At 40.5% G+C, this 21,421-nt stretch overlaps 1 long non-coding RNA gene across 1 annotated transcript in view; it reads right to left on the bottom strand.

Moving 5' to 3' along the window:
- Positions 1 to 21,421, bottom strand: part of LOC307197341 — an 84,158-nt gene that overhangs the window by 61,380 nt on the left and 1,357 nt on the right. The gene's annotated exons all lie outside the window — the stretch shown is intronic.

Genomic DNA, 21,421 nt, shown 5'->3' with positions numbered 1-21,421 from the left:
CTTGCATTTAAACACCTCCTCAGCTTTAATTTCTAACATAGTACACACACACACACAAAACACAAAAGCTTTTTAGGGTCTCAGTAATTTTAAGAGTGCAAAGGATTCCTGAGACCAAAAGTTGGAGAACCTCTACACTGAGTACATTTATATGGAAGGCATCCCCCATCGCCCCATCTCCTACACTCCTCTATTTGGTCCACAGACGGTCCCTTGGCTGCAGGAAGATCCTGATATCATATATAAAAAACTCTGAAGACTCCTTCAAAAAACTATTAGAACTAATAAATGAATTCAGTAAAGTTGCAGGATAAAAAAATAAATACACAAAAATCTATTGTATTGTTTCTATATACCAATAACAAACTACCAGAAACAGAAATTAAGAAAACAATCCCAGGGGGCTTCCCTGGTGGCGCAGTCGTTGAGAATCTGCCTGCTAATGCAGGGGACACGGGTTCGAGCCCTGGTCTGGGAGGATCCCACATGCCGCAGAGCAACTAGGCCCGTAAGCCACAACTACTGAGCCTGCGCGTCTGGAGCCTGTGCTCTGCAACAAGAGAGGCCGCGACAGTGAGAGGCCCGCACACCACGATGAAGAGTGGCCCCCGCTTGCCACAACTAGAGAAAGCCCTCGCACAGAAATGAAGACGCGACACAGCAAAAATAAATTAATTAATTAATAAACTCCTACCCCCAACATCTTCTAAAAAAAAAGAAAACAATCCCATTTACAAATGCATCAAAAAGGATAAAATACTTAGGAATAAATTTAACCAAGGAGGTGAAAGACCTGTATACTGAAAACTACAAGACACTGATGAAAGAAATTGAATAAGACACAAAGGAAAAATATTCCATGATCATGGATTAGAAGAATCAGTATTATTAAGAGGTCCATATCACCCAAAGCAATCTACAGATTCACTGAAATCCCTATCAAAACCCCAGGATCACTTTTCAAAGAAATAGAGCAAATAATCCTAAAAATTTGTATGGAACCACAAAAAAATCCTGAATAGCCAAAGCAATCTTGAGAAAGAAAAACAAAGCTGGAGGCATCATTCTCCCTTACTTCAAATTATATTACAAAGCTATAGTAATTAAAATAGTATGGTATGGGCTTCCCTGGTGGTGCAGTGGTTGCGAGTCCGCCTGCCGATGCAGGAGACATGGGTTCGTGCCCCGGTCCGGGAAGATCCCACATGCCGCAGAGCGGCTGGGCCCGTGAGCCATGGCTGCTGAGCCTGCACGTCCGGAGCCTGTGCTCCACAATGGGCGAGGCTGCAACAGTGAGAGGCCTGCGTACCGCAAAAAAAAATAGTATGGTATTAGCACAAAACAGACACATAGATCAATGGAATAGAAGAGAGAGCCCAAAGATAAGCCCACGCAAATATGGTCAATTAATTTATGACAAAGAAAACTTTCCTAATGGGGAAAGGACAGTCTCTCCAATAAATGGTGTTAGGAAAACTAGACAGCCACATGCAGAAGTATGAAACTAGACCACTATCTTACACCATACACAAAAATTAACTCAAAATGGATTAAAGACTTGAATGTAAGACATGAAACCACAAAACTCCTAGAAGAAAACATAGGTAGTTATCTCCTTGACATCAGTCTTGGGGATGATTTTTTTAATCTACGCCAAAAGCAAAAACAACAAAAGCAAAAATCAATAAGTGGGACTACGTTAAATTAAAAAGCTTCTGCAAAGCAAACCATCAACAAACTGAAAAGGCAACCTACTGAATGGAAAAAAATATTTGCAAATCATATATCTGATAAGGGACTAATACTCAAAATATACAAAGAACTCATACAACTCAATAGAAAAAAATCTGATTAAAAAATAGATGATCTGCATAGACATTTTTCCAAAGAAGACATACAGATGGCCAACACATATTGACATGAAAAGATACTCAACATCACTAATCATTAGGGAAATACAAGTCAAAACTATGAGATAGTACATCACACCTGTTAGAATGTCTATTATCAAAAAAACAAGAAATAAGTGTTGGCAAGGAAGTGAAGAAAAGGGAACCCTCCTGCACTGTTTGTGGGAATGTAAATTGGCCACTATGGAAAACAGTATGGAGGGTCTTCAAAAATTAAAAATAGAACTACCATGTGACCCAGCAATTCCACTTCCAGGTATTTATCTGAAGACAAAACAAAACCACTAACTGAAAAGATATCCACACCCCCATGTTCACTGAAACATTACTTATAATAGCCAAGATACAGAAACAACCCAAATGTCCACCAATGGATGAATGGATAAAGAAGATGTCATATACGTATGTATACACAGACACACACAGCGGAATATTACTCAGCCATAGAAAAGGATGAAGTCATGCCATTTGTGACCACATGCAAGGCCCTCAATGGCACTATGCTGAGTGCAATAAATCAGACAGAGAAAGACAAATATTTAATATCATATTATTTCTCTTATGTGGGAGCCTTGAAAAAAAGAACTCATAGATACAGAGAACAGACTGGTGATTGCCAAAGACAGCAGGGGGTGGGGAGAAAGGGGTGGAGGGAGTCAAAATAAGGGGAAAAAAACGGTGCATTACTGAGCAACAAAACAAAAAAACCCAGCAATTGTTTAAAAAAATGCTTGCAGTGCATAAGCTCAAAAGGACTTGTTTTGTATAAATTTCATGAACATCCAATTGCCTCATAAATTATAATTCTATACAAGCATTGAATGTCAGACTTTATTCTAGCTTTGTTTATGTGTTTTTGTTCAAAAAAAGTATGTCACTTTATGAAGACTTAGTAATGCTGCAGAAAATTTACTGACCCTTAAAAATAATGCATTTTCTTAAATAACAATAACAACAGCTTTCAGAAATACTCACTTTGAACTTTATACCACCATCATTGAAACTAGGCAGAATTTAAAATCACAAAATAAACTATCAATTATGGAGAGGAAATTAATTTTAAACAATAATGTATGATTCTGATAGGTTTACCTTTAAAAAAACAGAATGTTGTATTAAGTAACTTTGTAGAAGTCAACTGGTATGTGATTCAATATCAACATTCAAATGTTAATTTGATGTCTATGTAAACTGTTCCCTTTTAAGAAATTATAAGCCACACTGCAAAGTTTATGTACTATTTTCCTTGTTGAAAAAAAAAAAAAGAAATTGAATTTGTCATTACTCCAGATATTCCCACCCCCAATTGCAACTCTTCTTCCCACCTCCTTAAGGTGACCAATCTCTTTTTTGTTTTAACCATTACCCTGCTTTTCTTTTAGTTTTATCACCCATGCACATGTGCTTCCTCAAACACATTGTGTAGTGTTTTACTGAACTTACAAATATGCAATCATATGGAATTGATTTTTCTGAATTTGTTTCTTATAAGCACACACCATTATGTTTTAAAGCTCATACATGGTATTGTGTGAGGCTATGGTTTATTCAGTTTCAGCTGTGTACATATAGTCCTTCTTGCAACTGTACCCAAATTTATCTATCCATTGTGTGGATGGACATTTGCATTATTCCCAGTATTCGCTTGTGCATTGTTTATATACCCATTCACTCATTGATGCTAGCACGATCAATACTTTTGTGTGTTTCCAGTGCACATGTGCAGGATCTTCTAGGAGTGGAACTGCAGCCCTGTATGCATGCTTATTTTGTTTCCCCAGGCAATGCCAAACTGTTTTCCAAAATGGTTATACAAATATACACTCTCATTACAACTGACGGAAGTTCCTTTGGCTCCACATCCTCATAATACTTGGTATTTGGCTTCTAACTTTTTTGCCAATCTAGAGATTGAGAAAGAAAATAATATTGGAATATTAATTCTGACCTGCCTAATTAATAGTAAGATGGAGGAGTATCCTGTCATTTGCCTATGATCTGTTGTATTTTCTTCTTGGTGGAATGCTTGTTCATGTCTGTAGCCCATCTCTTTAGGCAGCAACTAAGCATTCTGGATAATCTTTTTTTGTCTATTATGCATGTGGTAAATTTCTATTCCCAGTCTGTGGTTGGTATGAACACTCACTTTTTGATGTCTTTCCATAAACAGAAGTCCCTAATTTTAATAGAGTCAAATTTCTCAAAGCCGACTCAATTTTATTAGTGATTGTAAGAATATACAGATTTCCTATTTCTTCTAGAGTCAGTGCAGCAAGTTTATTTTAAAATTAATCCATTCCATCTAAATTTTCAAATTATTGGGCTTAAAATGGGCCATAGTAATTCTTAACTATTAAATCTCTGAAGTGTCTATAGTTAAGTCCACCTTTCATCCTAATATCTTACTTTCTCTCTCCTTGACTAACCTTTACAGAGGCTTCTCTGTTTTATTCATCTTTTTCAAAGAACCTACTTTGGGCATTAATTCTCTCCTTTATAATTGTTTTTTGTTTCATTACTGGTTTCTTTTATCTTTATGATTACTTTCTTTCGTTAGATCTCCTTTGGGATTAATTTGCTGTTTTTGTTTGGTTTTGTTTCTTATGTTGGATCCTTAGTGCCTTAATTTTAATCCTTTTTCTTTTATTTATTTTCAATTAATTTCTTTCTTTTTTTTACCCCCACTCCCACTCCTCCCTTGCCCTCTGCCCCCAGGGATGCAGACTCTGCACACAGGGTCACTTTATTTGGGATATGCTAGATAGAGCCAGGGCATGGAGGGGTGGGATGGGCACGGGAGGAGGGGTCAGTGCTGCTGAGCCCACTGACCACGTGAGGGGCAGCAGGCCTCTTCCAGCAGAGCCATCAGCACTTTGAGAAATCACCTCTGGCCACACAGTGTGGCCTCGGGTTATCACATACCAGGTATTTATCAAGAACCAGGCACTTCACGCACAGACTCTCACCAAGTCCTCCCAACAAGCCTGTACAGACTGGCAGCCTGGTTGTAAAGATGAGGTCATGGGGGCTCAGCAAGGAAGGAAATAGAGGAGCTGGGATTTGAACGGGGTATGCCTGACTTGAAACACCCAGGCTTACGTGTGATTGGAGAAGAAACCAACAAGAATGCTAAGACGGGGAATGCAGTGGAGCAGAAGGACTCAAAGAAGGACCCCGCGAGGTGCTGCTGGGTAATGCCCAGCCTGGCCACTCCTGCGGGAGGCCAGCCCACAATCCTTTTTCTTTTAAATGAAGGCACTAAGGGTTGTATATTTCCCTGCTAGTATCATAGCATTTCACAATTTTTGACACACAGCATTTTGCTTCTCCCTTGACCCATGAGTTATTTAGAAGTTTTAAGTATTTCCAAACATATGGAACGCTTTTAGTTTTATTCTGAACTTAGTTGCATTTTAGTCAGGGGATATGGTTTCTGTGATAACAGTCCTTTGTCTCTGCTGAGGTACCTTTATGGCTTCACAGGTGATCAATTTTTGAAAACGTTCCCACGTGTTTGGAAGAATGTGCATTCCTTAATTGTTGCAGGCAATACCGCACACACCTAAACCTGTTCATTGCACTGTTTAAACTTTCTATATCAATCACCACTCACTTTTGTCTGTCCGAAATATTAATTTCTGGAGGGAATACGTTAAAATCTCCTACATGTATTTGTCTTCTCTCTGAAGTTTTATTTTTAAAAAATAAAATTATGCTATTACAATTTTAGCATTTCATATCTTCCTGAATTGAACTTTTTATCATTTTGAACTTCTACCACTAGCAATGCTTTTTGCTTGAAATCTTTTATCAGCTGTTAACTAGCTATGTCAACTATCTTCTGGCAATATTTGATTAAAATGTATCTTTTTGGTTGATAATTATCTGGTAAATCTTTCTCCATGCTCTGTCAACCTTTGCATTCTTATGTTTGTGGTGTAAACACAGCATGGCTAGAATTTTTAAAATCTACTCAAGTGTATTTTTTTACTATTTCTTTTAATGTGGGTTTTGGGTAGTAAACCTGGGAAGCTGTTGGTTTGTTCATTTTGTGCTTTATTTTGTCTTCATTCTTGAAAAATATTCTGAGTGTAGAATTCCAGATGGTCAGTTTTCACCACCCCAAAGCTATTATTCCACTGTCTTCTGGCTTCCATCACTCTGCTTGAGAAGTTAGCATTAGTCTAATAGTTCATTTTCTCCATTTCCTCACTGGCTTCTATAAAATCTTCTCTTTTTGGTATTTTGAAGTTTCATTATATATCTAGATGTTTGTTTGTTTTAATTATGTCTCTTGTTTGTCACTGGGTTTCCTGGATCTGATATTCTCTCTTCCAATTTTGTCTCTGCTTGATTTTTCTCCTTCTGAAAGTTTTTTTTTTTTCTTCTGAAACCCTGATTAAATATGTCAAATCTTACTCAAGTCTCCTTGTTTCTTAACCTCTTTTGTATTTTGTACTGAATTCCGGATAGTGTTTTTGAACTATCTTCTCATTTGCAAATTTTTTCAGCAGCGTGATTTGTTCAATGTGTCCAAGTTTTATATTTTTAATCACGATATCTTTCAGCTCTAGAATTCTGTTTAGTTCTCTCTCTAATCCACAGGGTAGGTTCTGCCCTCTGCTCATCTTTCAATCTTCTCTTTATTTCTTTAAGCATATTAAAGTTATCATGTAATCTGGGTGTGATGGCTCCAATACCGGAAGTCTTTGTCTCTTTCCATTGTTTGTTCATTTTGCATTTCTCATCCACAAGTGTTGCTTTAGATTGGAAGCGGCTTACTTTCCTTAGAAAGCAATCGCTAGGAATTCTTTCAGGTTTGATTTGAAGTTGTGTTCTTCCAGGGAGTATTTGTGTGCTTGAGTATAATGCTAACAGTGTCTTGTTCTAAGACAGCGTCTTGTTCTAAATGCTCTGTCTGCAGTCTCTTTGGAACACGCTGGCAATACGGATTTGGACCAAAAGCCCTCATGAAGATAAGCTTACAGACATGAATCCTCAGAGGAGATTTCCTCTCTTCACCCAGTACCAAGGGCAAGATGGTGTTTCACTGCTGGCCTCTTCTGCGTGGTAGGTTTATTTCATGCTAACCTTGACACAAAGGGTGTGGTTCTGTAGGTCACAGATGTATGCAGATGGCTCCTATTCGATTCTCCTACCTCACACAGGCCCTGGGATCTCATGCATAATCCCTGTGCAGTGGCCAAAGCGGGGAGGGCACAAGTCCAGCAGAAACCCTCAGGGTGAAACCTGGCTGTGGTGTCTCCTTTCCGGGCTCCTGCTCTCACTCAACTTCGGGGATCTTGTGGATTTCTTAATCTTATACCATCTCATATTCCATGTATTTAAATAATTTATTTTCATTTTGTCCAAAATTCTACTCGCTCATATTGAGCAAGTCATTCCAGGTATCAGATCTTTTGTACAGCTGGGAATAAAAATCCTAAACTTGTTACAAGGTTCTTACTTGGTGTGCCTTCTGTTTGTCCTGCTTTTTGATGATTCTTCTACCTCTTTCCCCTTTTTCTTCCTTTGAATTGCTTTATTTTTACTCTTCTTTCTTCCCTATACTGATTTGTGATTCATTGTTTCCACTCTTTCAGTGTTCATCCTCAAAATGTTACCATGCATCACTATCTTAACATTCTTCCTGAATAATAACAGGACCTTAGAAGGCCAGATCTAATGATCACCCTCCAACTTATATGGTATTTTAAAAATCAGTATTTTAGCTCATTATTTAACCCCACAATTGAGGTATTTTCATTTTATATACAAAATATTCACTTAGATTTTCCTATGTACTTACCATTTTTTTTTACTAAGCAGTTCTTCCTAAACCACTAGAACTTCTTTCCATGATGATTTTCCTTTCTTCTTGAAATATACCTTTTAGGAATCCCTTTGATAAAATTCTGCTGATCATAATCTGTTTTTGTATATATGAAAATGTCTTTATTCATCCTAGTTATTAAAAGAAAAATTTGCACTGCATACAGTTCTGAGTTGGCCGTTATTTTTTTCTCAGCATTTTGAAGATATTATTCCCTGGTATTTTGCTTCTATTATATCCGTTGATACCTCTGCAGTCAAATTGTTTTTCTCCTCTGCTCCTTCTGTCCTATTCATTTTCTTATCAAACACTGACTAAATTTATGTCAAGCCTTCTCATTCTGTCCTCTGTGCGTGTGTGTGTGTGTTTGTGTGTGTGCTGCATTCTGGGTAACTTTGACATCTCTTGACGCTTCTTTTCAGGAGATGCAGGGCTTACTCTTTCATTTCAAGAATAATATTCATTCTTCATTTGTGTAAAATATGCTATTTAGATCATTTCAAGAATTGTAATTTTCATCTGCATGTTTTTGATGATCCTTTGTTCCTGTTTTTTATTTTAATCTTTTAATTGTAAGATTTTTTTTTTCTTGGTCGCGCCTCACGGCTTACAGATCTTAGTTCCCCAACCAGGGAATGAACGCACGCTCCTGGCAGTGAAAGTGCAGAGTCCTAACCACTGGACCACCAGGGAACTCCCTGTTCCTGTCTTTCTTAACCCACATTTTGTCATCATAGTTCTTGCCCATTCCAAATCTGACCACTCCAATAATTTGAGGTGTTTGTGCAGGAGGTGGAACATTTATTTTTTTGTTTTATTTTTTTTTAAGATTTTTTTTGATGTGGACCATTTTTAAAGTCTTTGTTGAATTGGTTACAATATTTCTTCTGTTTTATGTTTTTTATTTTGTTATTTTTGTTTTCTTTGGGTCGCGAGGCATGTGGGATCTTAGCTCTCTAACCAGGGATCAAACCTGCACCCCCTGCATTGGCAGGCAAAGTCTTAACCACTGGACCGCCAGGGAAGTCCCGAAAAGGTGAAGTATCCAGACTGACTGTTTTGCTGACTGTCATCACTTAATGGTGGTTTGTTTCCTTGGGCATATCATGATTATATTTCACTTAATTTGACTATCTTTGACCACATATTCCATGCAAGTTTTGAGTCCTGGGGATGCTTTTCTCCACTGAGAAGGTGACTGCAGGAACTCCTAACATCTCCAAGTTTGTCTGTTCCATTCGTTGTGGGTCCCTGGCTTAAATTCCAAATCCACTGCTGGGGTGGGCATTGGACTCCAGGAAAAGAATCCATATTTGGGGTTTGCCTATGTTCAAGTCCATTTTCAGCCCACCTTCACCTTTTTCTTGTTTGGGGATTTTGTTTATGTCTGCATGTTTTGGTACTGAAGACTCCCCTTGTTTGCTCACAAGCTCAACACTGCTTGAACAAGTGTGTTTGTCTGAATCTATTCCAAATCCAGCAGGACTTCAGCTGACAAAACACTCCCCTGCAATCCCCCGCTCATGTCTGTTCTGCCATACTGTTGGACGTTGCGAGTCCAGTAAATGGTCATTATTATTGATTCAGAACACACAGCTTCTCTCTCATGTGGCGGCGTGGAATCTAGTCCTGGTGTGTTGAGAAATTCATAAACCGTATTCAGAGAAACTGACAAATATAATTGATTGCTGCTGGTTACATAGGATTTTGAGTCAGCATTTTAAAAATTGGAATTAGGTCTACATAATGCAAACTTGTTTTGACGCAGCTGCCATTTCAGATTCAAATGACAGAGTGTGGTCCAGGGGAAGCAGCACACACTTTAAGTTTGTTCAACAATGTTGGGCTGAGGCCACTTACAACGCTGCTTCCTGGGGCGACAGTCTGCTGCCAGTTCCCATCAGAGCACGCCCAGAGCATGATGGGGAAATGACCTTTCTGACTCTCCTAGCTTCTTTCCTTCCTCTCTCCTCCCCTCCCTTTCTCCTCTTGCTAGCTGACAAAATTATGTCCAGATCTTCATTAAACTCCAAAGGGGCACAAACCATTAGGCAATGAAGGGGTTCTGGTCCAAGAATCTTGGGTCCTCCAATATCAGAAATTTCCAAGACAGAGAAGAATGGGCCTTCTTAGTAGGAACTAGAACAGTTTGTAGCATTTTCTATGTGTTCGAATAAGTAACCTATTTGATGTCCTCATAATAAGATGTGCCCTTCTATTTTCACTCCTCTCAGATATGAATTATTAAAGTCTCTTATTGTTCCTCTGTAAGTCCTGTAAGTTCTGCATATAATGCATATAATGCAGAACTCATCTGGATAAAAAGGGAAGAAGAAAGCTGGAAGTAGCAAAAAATAATGCATCTGGAGCTTAGGATTCCTGCCAACAGTATAATCGTTTCTTGTACTTTTGCACAAAAATGTTTTCCCCATTTCATTTCCATCTTGTGCACAAGGTAATTACCCTTCAGAGACACCTCGGGAGAGGCTATGAAAATGTCTGATAATTGTTAATGCGTTTGCCTCTACATTTTCTTTCCGACAGTCTACTAAGTAGAGCACATCTGCCATGAAACATCAGCAGAGAATGACTTCATTAAATATTAAATACTGTTTTCTGCCTTCACAACAAAACCCTCAAATGGTGGAAGCGTCCAGGAGGGCAACCAAACTCATTCTGAGCTGCAAAGTGCTCCTTGCAAAAGTCAGCCCGTTGCTGTGCTACTGGTCCCCCGTGAGTAATGACCCACTGGCTGCTTGTCCAGTTTGAACAATTGTTACGACAGCATCTCTAATACTGGTTTTCGCAGAAGCTTGAGACAACGTATTTGTGGATTAGAAACAATCTTCGAGGCTTGTAAAATTTGCCCAACACTCAATAATAATTCAAAATGAGAGACAAAGGAGGGTATGTCATAGGCCTTACATTCCTTTTTCCCAAATCCATTCCTTTGCTTTGATGTACATAATGGAAGTACAAGATTTTAACCTATTTGACATTCACTTTGGAATTTTCCCCTTCTATAATTTTTAAATTCCCTTGAAAAATCTCAGGGACCATTGGTTTTCCTATTAGTACCATCTGCTGGTCTGGACATTCTGACTGGGTTCTGGTTTGTAAGCTTCAATACACTGAAGAAAACTTAGAACAGGTTTTTAAAGCAATGAAAAAAATCTTCACTCAGAGATTTTGTTAAACGATTTTTACTTCACACGCACCTGATATTTGTCATATTTCCATTACTTAACCCCCAAAGCAATAATTACCATGACTCCCAGTCATTCATATGTCTATTCATACCTGTTATATTACTTTGTATTGTATGTTATTATAATGTGTTAAGGCTGACAGGCTGACTTTTTATTTCCCTTGATAGTTATGAAATTTTGGAAAGTTAACGTTAATGTTTAATTATGTAATCTCCAAGAAGCAAGTTTCAAATCTACAGGATAAAAAATCTGATTATTTGAAAATTTCATATGTGGTTTAGGTGAACTCTCCTCAACCTCAGAAAATAATATTTACCTTTATTTCAAACACTATTAAACAGGTGGATTGATTTTGAACTGGTGAGTCTTGAAGTATTTAGTTATATAGATACTTACAACTAGTATCTGTGTATTAGTCACATCTAGTTATCAGCAATTTTTTCTTGTGGTTGTCTGTAGTCTATGATTGAGGCCTTCCAATATCCCAAATATTCATGTCTTTTAGTACTGTATTGTTTCCAATAGACGTCTACCCACGATTTGTAATCCAGGTGGCTTTCCAACCAAGGCATTTCTCTACCCCTGCACTTGAGTCCAACGCTGAAAGACACCTGGCGGTTTGCTGGCTGTGCTTTGGTGCATGCGCCAGCTCAGTGGTGAGCCGAGCCCTGGAGCACATCCTCCCTCCTCCCTGCTCACTGATGAGATATAATTTATGCTGATTCAACTCTTCGCAAACTGCCGTCTGTCAGCGCTGCTCTCTCTAATCCCTCATCTCCTTCCTTCATTACATTTGGTTGAACCGGCAGCAGCTCAGGTTCTGGCTGGCAGTGCAGTCTCTCCATCAATAGTGAAGATCTCCTTTGAAATGAACACCTCACTCGTGAACTGCCTTCTTTCAGTCTCGACTGCAGCAATATTGTCGTTTGGCTTATCATCCTCCTCTGCTACCCAGGAAACAGAGCAGCACCCACTGACCTCTCTGGCTTCTGGGACTGGACTGAGATACACTTTGCGTCTATGTCTTCCAAATAATCTGTCTTTGTTGGTACCCTATGATCTAGCTTTATGCTTCCAGGAGCTTGGTATTTGGAATATTCACAGTGATAGCACCCAGATTCCTGCTGTTTCTTGTGCCTGGAGCACAGATCAATTTTACTTAAGATTTCTGCCCCAAAGGGACTGTCATCATAGTCTTTATAGAGATCTGAACAAATCTTTCTATAGCCATGAATATAGGAAAAGTTATTTAATGCTAATTGAAACGTAAACAAGCATGATTTAATTAAGAAGATTAATGCATGATGAAAATCTATATGTAGACAAACTAAAATTAAGCATAAGTTAAAAACACAATGTTTTTAGAAGTGCTTTCCCTAAGCCAAGATTTCTCAACCCCGACACTATTGAAATTTGGGGCCAAATCGTTCTGTTCGGGGGTATCCTGTGCATTGTGGGATGTTTAGCTGCATCCCTGGCCTCTACTCACTGGATATCAGGAATACTTCTGTCCTCTATGTGTGACAATCAAGAATATCTCTAGACGTTGCCATGTGTCTCATGGGGGCACATCTGCCCCCCTGTTGAGAATCATGGTCATTATATATGAATATTAACGAACGAAAACAGTAAGATACGAGTTATTATCCAGAATCCAGGTGGGTTTACTTAGGTTGCAAACAACATCACTGTAAGAGAAACATCAAAGGAATTCAAACATGACGCAAAAAACACAGAACTGAAAACTGGAGGGGAATATGAAAATATTTCTTCCAGCAATGGAGAACTGAGATAGAACTCATGATCACAGACTCCAGACATTCTCCCAGCAAAGCCTGGGGCCTGAACATAGGACTCATTAGTCAAATATTCTAACAGAGATGTTCCCAAGTACATAGTTCTTACTTTATAGGAAACCAGGAACTGGTGGAAACTTGTCATGGGTCATTGCTAGTAGCTGCTTCCAGAACCACTGACCTATTGGGCAGATTCTGAGTGATAAAAGGAGGAAAAAAGGTCTCCAGTGGGCTATGTTGTCAGGTTCTTGGACATGAGCCTTCTGAAGGTACCCTCATTGAGTGTCTATCTATACATTTCCTGGAAGCAGAGGCCCTAAGGCTCAAAGTATCCAGGAAGTGTCCATCAAATTAGACCATACGACAGCTCTTTTGCAGTCTCCAGCCTGATTCTGTTTAAGCATGAGGGTTATAAATCCTTTAGTTCTGAGGAAACTTTTCTAATGGGCGTGTTAATACACACAATGGTACTCTATGATAACAAGCTTTCCTTGCTTCATGGCGTTGGATATGCCAAGAGCTAAATCATGCCCCTGAAATACAAAAACCTGTACAACAACAATCTAATGAAACATGGTTAGTTTTGAAACAGAAGTTTAAGTCCATCCCAAAACTTAGAGAAATTACATTTTATACAGCTATCCAAGCTATATCTTATCCACCACTTAAAATAATGCCTGATTCTGAAATTTTGGTCTAATGGAACCAATCATGCCCGTCCTGGTGGGTAGAGACCACATCTTACAGCAGTTAAAAACATGGGCAACTACAACTTGCTAAACCTCAGTTTCTACATATATAAAATGGGGGAAAATAAGCATTCCTGTGTCTCCAAGGTTTGTTTTGAGGATTAAATGAGACACTAGATATGAAATAAATGGTTCTGAATCTGGCAAGTGGCAAGAACTCAATAGCTCTTAGCTGCTAGCACTTTACTATATAATTACATTGTAACAATTATTGTTACAGGAGCTCCCAGGTTCTATTTCAATAGGATTTTCTTAAATGTAAACCTTGGGAAATCCACATGTAAGAAGTTAGCTTTCCCAGAAGTAACCCAAGAAATTCTAAATGCTTGATAGAAGAGATTGGGAAACTGTAGTTGGGATAAAAGTCAGTGCAATTACGTAAACAAATGTGACTTAAAAGAAAACGAATCAATATATTATATCCTAGCTTAAAAGACCAACAGACATCCAAAGTTATCTCGGAATACCAAAAAAAAAAGAGAGAGAGAGAGAGAGAGAGAGAGAGAGAGAGAGAGAGAGAGAGAGAGAGAGAGAGAGGGAGAGAGAGAGAGACCATACAGCAAGGGTTTCCATTTCTTTCTGTGACCTGGGGTCAAAGTGCCCTAACCAGCAGACAGGCCATTTCAAACCCCTATGGCAGGTGGACAGTGGGGACCGTCACGGCTCTACAACGACCGAGTTGCTGAGCTCTGCTGCTGCCCTGACCCTGCCTGCCAAGCCACCATCTGAGAACAAGCTGACTCCCGCTGGGAGGACCTGCAGGGCACAACCAGCATGGATGTGGTCCACCAGAGGTGACTGTGAATGTCTGCTCTGAGGGTTGGGGAAGTACGTGACAGTTTGGGGAATGCCGAAGGACGAGAGGGACACACAGAACTCAGGGATGGGCCTCCGCAGACGTATTCTGCCTCTGCAGAGGGTAACTGAGTCTGGACCATCTCTATGTTCATGACCTTGAAATCTCTTCAACGCCTAGATACTTTGTTCTTTGCCGCTTCCTTTGAGGACCTCCTGGGTTAGTCTAACTTTACTGATAACGATACTCATTCACTAATTGAGTGAGGAGTTCAGACTTCTGAACACAGTTCGCCCTCTCCCTTAAATAAAGAAACACTCAGGAACTAAGTATTGGAAATGTGTAAATCGGCACGTAAACTCTGGAGCTCAAGGGGGGAGTCCACGCCTGGCCTCTTCCAGCCTCTCCTGGCTGCTGCATCCCTGGCTGGTGGTACCCTTGCTCCATCCTCAAAGCCAGCACATGGTATCTCTGTGCCCCTGCCTCCTTGTCCCACTTTGAAGGACCCCTGTGATTACACTGGGTTTACCGGGATAATCCAGCATAATCTTCCTTTCTTATCTATTGTCATCTGACTGGCAACTTTAATTCCATCCGCCACCTTAATTCCCCTTTTCCATGTAATCTAATGTATTTGCAGCTTCTGGGAATTAGGATTCAGACATCCATCTTTGGGGGGCCATTATCCTGCCTACCACAGAGAGCATATCAAAGGCAGGGGCAGCATCAGAGATCTGAGAGCCATCCCCTGACAGCATGAAACGCTCCCCCCAAGCGCAAGACACGGGTCCACCAAAGGCAACAGGAGGGCAAATACCCTTGAGGTATCTGAGGCCTCCACAGAGTGTAAGGCTGTGCTGGGCGGCAGGGCGGGAGAGCCCTCCAGTGGTCCAGGAAGTGTGTGGAGGGGGCAGGACTAGAGAACAAAACCTCCCCGAGGATCCGGAGCAGCCAGCAGCTAGGACGGAAAGCAGAGAACAATCTCCCGCGGCCCAGGAAGCTGGCGGTTCAGCTGCCAAGCAAAAGAGCTCCCCAGCATGTCACCAGTGCCTGTTTCTCAGGCCCTTTAGCAAGACAAGTGCTGATCCTGCTTTAGAGCATTTGAAATTGGTGATGAACTGAACCAAAGTGAAGTTGCCACAAGGCTGAGAACAGCTCAACCAAAGGTCAGACTGAGTCAGCCCGTCCCCTCACTCCAGCGGGCTGACCAAGAAGGGACGTGTCTTTATGTGGAGTAAATGCTATTTACTTTCATTTCTACCATTCTTTTACAAAAAAAGTATTCAAATAAAAGCCATACTATAAGACACACCAAAGGGACAAGAAAATGTGATCTATGGTCACAAATAGGAAAGAGTTATAGGAAGCAGACCCAGATGGCTTCATTGCGTGGGCATGACCAGACAGGGACTTTAAAAAGAACTCTGACAAAGAAGCCACAGGATAAAGACACAAAGAACGGCACACAAATACTGAACTCCATTTAGTAAATGTGTTTCTCAAAATGTCAGCAATTCTGCAACTACTTTATATGTGTCCTGGGGCTGATAAGGAGAGACAAGTTTCTCACCGTCAGAGAAGAAAGTTACAAATTAGGAACGGAGGAAGGCGAGAACGACCCTGAGGTGTTGGATGGGAACGGGAGACATGCGTATGAACGTGTGTGGGTGTATCTGGCAAACAGAGGTGGAAATTCAGAGATGGGTTAGTATCCATACACGTATTTCCAAACTCCATCCACTGAGAGCACCTGGAGGCAAGGGCACCACAGCAGCAATGAGCACGCTCAAAGCCCAGGTCTTGGTTTTTAAATTCCATTCTCCAAGAGAAGGAATCAGGGCTCCTTGCAGAACAGACTGATTGTAGGCACGGGGCGGGGAAAATACAAGATGAAACTAGAGCATCTTGTAGAAAGAAGTACTCAGAGAGGACGGGATATGTCAAAAGGCGTAGGCACCAACATGAAAAAGCTGCTGACGGTCGAGGCGGGAACCATCTGAACAACAAAATAAATGACGATGGTGTTAGATTATAAACCACAGAATAAAATAAATATTCATGAGTCCATACTGACACAACAGGCAACTGAAGAAATAAATGGGGGGGAAAGAAACAGCCTTCTTATGCAATTCTAATGAATGAACGTAGAAGCGATAACAGAAACAGAAAATTATCCTTCGACACAACAGTTAGAATTGTTGCAGGCAAGGCCCACCGACGGTTGCTAAAGTCAGTGAACAAAGTTTGAGGAGAAGCAGGCTATTCGCTTAGTCTCAATGTCTCTCCCCAAGAGGTTTATTAACTACAAAGAAAAAAAATGGTAACTTCACAGTGGAGAAACCCAGAAGACATCACCTTTACCAAGTGATCAAGGGTAGTATCCCTAGCAATGTAAGACACAGCAACATGATGGGCCCCTGTTATAATACACTGGGATAAGTGCATCACTTCTGCAGTGTCTGCTAAAAACGCATAAACTCAGTCTAAAGAGAAAACACCCAACAAACCCAAATCGAGGGTAATCTACCAAAACCAGTACCTTCAAAAGTGTCAAGGTTATAAAAGACAAAGACTGAGGAACTGTCACTGACTGGGGAGGCTCAGGTGACCTGACAATTAAATACAAGGTGGGACCCTAGACTGGATCCTGGAACAGAAAAAGGACATCGCTGGAAAGGTCTGGTGATGTCCAAACAAGGTCTGTAGTTTACTTGACAATAATGTACAACTACGAATTTCTTAGTTTTGGTGATTGGACTCTGGTTATGCACGATGTGAACATCAGACGAAGCAGTGTGAAGGGTGTGCAGGCTCCCTCCGTACTGTCCTTTCAACTTTTCTGTGAATCTAAAATGATTCCAAGATAACATTTAAAAGAAAAAAAAAAAGATGCCACAGGATCTAGTGGGAAAGACTGACAACATGCCTGAAGAGAAGAATTTCCACAAAGACATAGAAACTATTTAAAAAAAAAAACAATAAAAGAACCTAATGGAAATGTCAGAACCAAAGATACTGATACCTGGGTCTTACACAACAGAAATCCCGATTTGACTGTTGTGAGGCAGGGTGCAGGCAGTCAGAGGGGTTTGTGTGTATGTATGTAATTTCCCAGGTAATTCTAATTACAGCTGAGGTTCAAACAACTGGGCTAGTCAAGTTAGTATTAAAACGAGGAAACTACATACAGTGTGTTGAGGTCCCCAAACACATCTAGTAACTCATCACCACGGCTCACGTTTTACTGCACACATGGGAGGGGACTGTGTTAGCTGTTTCGCATACATCTTTGAGTATCTTCGTTCTACAGCTGAGAGAATTTGAGGCTTAGAGACTTTTTAACCCCAAGAGCTAATTTACCCCAACATCACACAGCCAGGAAATAGTCAGCTGTCGTCCAAACCCAGTTCAGCTCTGACACATCCTGTTCTGAACCTTGTCTTTCTTTTCACTAAAATTGGAGGTAAATGATAGCTCTCCCTCTCTTTACCATAGAACATGTTCTAGGGTAAATGATTATGCCTCCAAAAGGACCTTGAAAGAAATTATATAAATTCTACTTTTTCCATTGTTATCACCAATGTAGGTAGTTTTAACAAAAAGAAGTGTCTCGGCTTCCCTGGTGGCGCAGTGGTTGAGAGCCCGCCTGCCGATGCAGGGGACATGGGTTCGTGCCCCGGTCCAGGAAGATCCCACATGCCGCGGAGCGGCTGGGCCCGTGAGCCATGGCTGCTGAGCCTGCGCATCCGGAGCCTGTGCTCCGCAGCGGGAGAGGCCACAACAGTGAGAGGCCCGCGTACTGCAAAAAAAAAAAAAAAAGAAGGGTCTCAAGTATAAATGGGGCATTTGAAAAATCACCTTTAGGGGTTTCCTGAATCTCTTTTCCACATTATAATAGTATATGAAAATATCACTTCCCCAAATCCCTGTCAATTGGCCTATTTGCCTTTATTTTTTAAAAAAGACAAGTGGGCTTTTGCTTTTCATATATTGGGTTAGCCAAGAAGTTCATTCAGTTTTTTCTGTAAGATGCTATGAAAAACCTGAACAAACTTTCTGGCCAGCCCAATGTTTCCGACTGCTTCCCCCTTTGGCCCCTCTGATCCTTGGGCCACGTGAAGTTGTTCTAAGTGGTTATGGTCTGCACAATGCAAAGCTGCTGACAATTCGCCAAACTGTTAGAAAGCACGACTCTCCACAGCCTCTGGTAGCTCTAGCTTAACGAACATGAAGGTCAATTTTATTACCAGCATTCCTACATGTGTTTCAGCCACTGGACACCAAAAGGGGAAGGAAAAGGCCCCTCTGCTCTGTTCAGGAACAAACCTTCCCATTGCACTAGGCCCTAGAGGGCAGCCTTGGGCTGTCACTGGGAGCCTGGAGCCGGCCAGCCCGGGCCATCCAGCGGAGCTGTCCTGGAGCAGCCTGGGTCCCCCCTCCCTTCGGGTGGAACCATCTCTCACGGCAAGCCAGAGTTGTGGCAAAGTTTCTGCTACTTGAAGCAAAGACGCTGATTTAGAATTTTAAATAGAAGATAGCCTTAATGAAATAAAGAGTCTAAGTTTCTAGAACAGGAATCAGCAAAAATTTTGTGAAAGCCCAGAAAGTAAATATTTTAGGCTTTTTGGGCCCTGGGGTATGTCTCAATGACTCAGCCCGCCTAGAAATGCACAAGGACCCTTAGACAATGTGTAAACAAATGGGCATGGCTATGTGCCAATAAAACTTCATTTATGAAAACAGGGGGCAGGTTGGATCCAGTTTGCTGGCTGTAGTTAAGCAACACCAGTTCTAGAACTTTAGCAGAATACTCTATATGTGTGTTTCCCTCAAATTTAAGATACCCAAGGAACTGTTAACTCCTTTGTTCATACTGTACCTTATTATTCCTACCTAGAGCACAAGCACAGTCCTCCTACTCAAGTGCTAGAATCTATAGATGTGAAGGGCAAGAGATTGGTTTATATATTTAACTTCCTCTACGCTGGATACCAGTGCTAATCATTCTTAAATGTAGAAACGCAGATAGAGCCTGTGTGTGTCCATCAATAGCACGTGAGCCATCTAAGCTGGCACCTGCCGCATTTTACACAGACAATAGCTGGAATCTGACCGATTTTACAAAACGTATTAAGGTACAATGACCATAGAACTATATCCTGATGCCTGTACATGATAATACATCTGGAAAAAAGCTAGGTTGTAGAATCAACAGCAGTTAGATGGTCCTGTAACACAGATATTCTTCAGATATTCCTGGAAGACCAGAATTTTTTTAAAAACCAAGTAAAATCTACACAAGACTTTAAGTTCATAGTAGTTTTTTTTTCAAAATGCAATCTGAATTTCAAAATGTAGCTATGCTTATTCCGTGACTGATTTGCACAAAATGACTACGCCCTATAATGCTACTTGAATTTTAACAACAGGTCCTGAGGATTCTCCCTCTGCGTTGAAACGATGGCTAGTTGTATCAGACAGTAATTACGGCCAGTAGATGGCATCTAACAGCCAGAGCAAGATTTTAAACTTATACCTATTTTTCACATCAGACTTGCTGATTTATGAGGGCTCACCCTCTGATATTATTTATACTGGATCTTTTTGATTTTGAGCTCTACTCACAGTTGAATTTTTAAATTCCCACCCAATATATCTGTCTAAAGGGCTACAAGAGACAAAAAAAAAATTTCCCTCTATTTGAACCTGATAGTTCTACCGTATTTCAGCATAATAAGCAGACGAAATGTTCTGAATTTTAAAAACAGACATAATTTAAAGACATGAAACACTGCACACAAGCATTTCAAACATACTTAGTTCTTTATGACTAAATAAAGCCCAGTTGCTAATTGCTGGACCAAGCCCAAAAGATACAATGAGTATAACACTAAACACCCTCCAATGTGGATAAATTCCATGGGAGTCAATTGAGTTCAAAAGTTTCACAAATAATTAAATTACTGTGTAGGACAGACCAGAAGGAGAAAGCCAATAGATTGAATTCTGTTCCTTAGAGCTCAATTTGCTTTTCAGCCGACTGTATTTAGCTACCTGCAATTGCAACAAACTAAAATCATTAAAAACCCATCTATTTTCTTATGCAACCTCAAGAGAACTTCAAGTGGATTTTACCACACACAGATAATAATACTTTTTAAAAGGAAGCAGAATTTACAAGTCTCAGCTCTTCTTATTCCCCTGAAGTGCATATCAAAGTCAGTATCTGAGCTTATAAATAATTTGGAGCAAAGAATAAACAGAATATTTCTCAGGATACATTTTCTAGGTTGTGACCCATGTATTTTGGTGTTGGAGTCTGAGTTAGATTGATTGTATAAATAAAATAGCATTCTTGGAAATGGGAAGGACAGAGGTCTGTGGGGAGAAAAGAATAATCTAATCAGAGACTTGTTTCTTACTTTAATCACGAGCCATAAAAACAGCCAAATCCCATGTCATGCTGCAGGAAAGGTTACATCAGCACTTCATCCAATATTTATAGCGTAAAAGAAGCCACGCAGTCTGACTCCGATATGACATTAATCTTCCTGCTCTCTCAAACTTGATCCAAGCCCCCTGCCCACCACATACCCAGCCCTCCCTTCAGCTAGGTGCGTTCCCTGGTGCCATTCTGATAATGCAGACGACTGCCTGTAGAATATGGATGTAACAAGAACTCTAGACCACAGAACAAATACAGAATCACATTGGATCCTAGGGAAGATGCATTTTAAATGCCTTTTAAGGAGGGGGACCAATCATCCCAGTTTGCCCCAGACTGAGGGGTTTCCCGGATGTTGAACTTTGTGTCAAGACCAGTAGTCAAATCTTGGACAAACCTGGACTAGTTGGTGACCCTGTTGTTAAGAGGCTATTACTTTAGGATATGAAAGCTTCATTCAAAATTATTTATTATACTCTAATCATATAAGAAATCATCACGGGCAAGACACGACACGGGGCTCTACTGCTTGAAGCTGCTGCTACTTAGACGAGGGTCAGGGTGACATTCCCAGGAGACCCAGGAGCTTTTCTGTGATGCCAGTCTTCCTCCCTAATCACAACTGCTTGTGGGTTTAGGGAGGGTGGGACAGGGCTTTAGAACGCGAATAATTCAAGGAATTC

Source organism: Stenella coeruleoalba (assembly GCF_951394435.1).
Source record: "Stenella coeruleoalba genome assembly, chromosome: 14".
Taxonomy (NCBI): Eukaryota; Metazoa; Chordata; class Mammalia; order Artiodactyla; family Delphinidae; genus Stenella; species Stenella coeruleoalba.
This window is presented reverse-complemented; position numbering and strand designations above follow the sequence as displayed.